The following is a 603-nucleotide window of genomic DNA, read 5'->3' on the forward strand; positions in this document are numbered from 1 at the left end:
GCTTGGGGGCCAGTGGGGGGAGCCGCTGGGCGGTCTGACCAATCAGAGAACGCGGGTGCCATAATGAGATGCGCCTCCCACAATTCAGAGCGGCATGGTGCTGATAGCTAATGTGCGGATAAAGGAGGCTGAAGAGGGATATGATGCTTCTTTGGGAAGTATTGAAGATATTTGAGCTGAAAGGTACTGATTAGATTGCAGCTAGACCAAGTCCAATCCCCACCCTCACTGTGAAGTGGTAGCCGCCAGGTTGGAGAGCAGACGTGGGGAAGTAGCTAGTAGGTTATAGCTCTTTTGCTACTTGTCCAGAAGGTTCTGGCTCCTTGAGCTAGAACCGCCTTATCATTTGAATAATAGATGCAAATCATTATGTAGTTCTGTTCTGATTGGTTGCTCGGATGATGACGGAATTTTACGTGTGTTTAGTGCTCAAGCGCCACGCAATGGTTGCGAGTTAGGAGTGGGCGGATCTTCTGCTGTGGGAGCGGGGCGTGGTTTAACTCGTCACGGCCGCGCCTCCTGCCATTCATTCCCGGCCTGGTCCCGCCCCTTTCCCCCCCGCCAAACTTTGCCTCGAGCGTGGCGAGGTGGATTGACAGCTCC

At 53.4% G+C, this 603-nt stretch overlaps 1 non-coding gene across 1 annotated transcript; it reads left to right on the top strand.

Moving 5' to 3' along the window:
* Window positions 1-276: 276 nt before the first annotated feature.
* LOC121275020 lies at window positions 277-339 on the top strand. Its single transcript, XR_005942343.1, has one exon. It is a non-coding gene; the product is annotated as a U7 small nuclear RNA (small nuclear RNA).
* Window positions 340-603: the final 264 nt, after the last annotated feature.

This window comes from Carcharodon carcharias (genome assembly GCF_017639515.1).
Source record: "Carcharodon carcharias isolate sCarCar2 chromosome 40 unlocalized genomic scaffold, sCarCar2.pri SUPER_40_unloc_1, whole genome shotgun sequence".
Taxonomy (NCBI): domain Eukaryota; kingdom Metazoa; phylum Chordata; class Chondrichthyes; order Lamniformes; family Lamnidae; genus Carcharodon; species Carcharodon carcharias.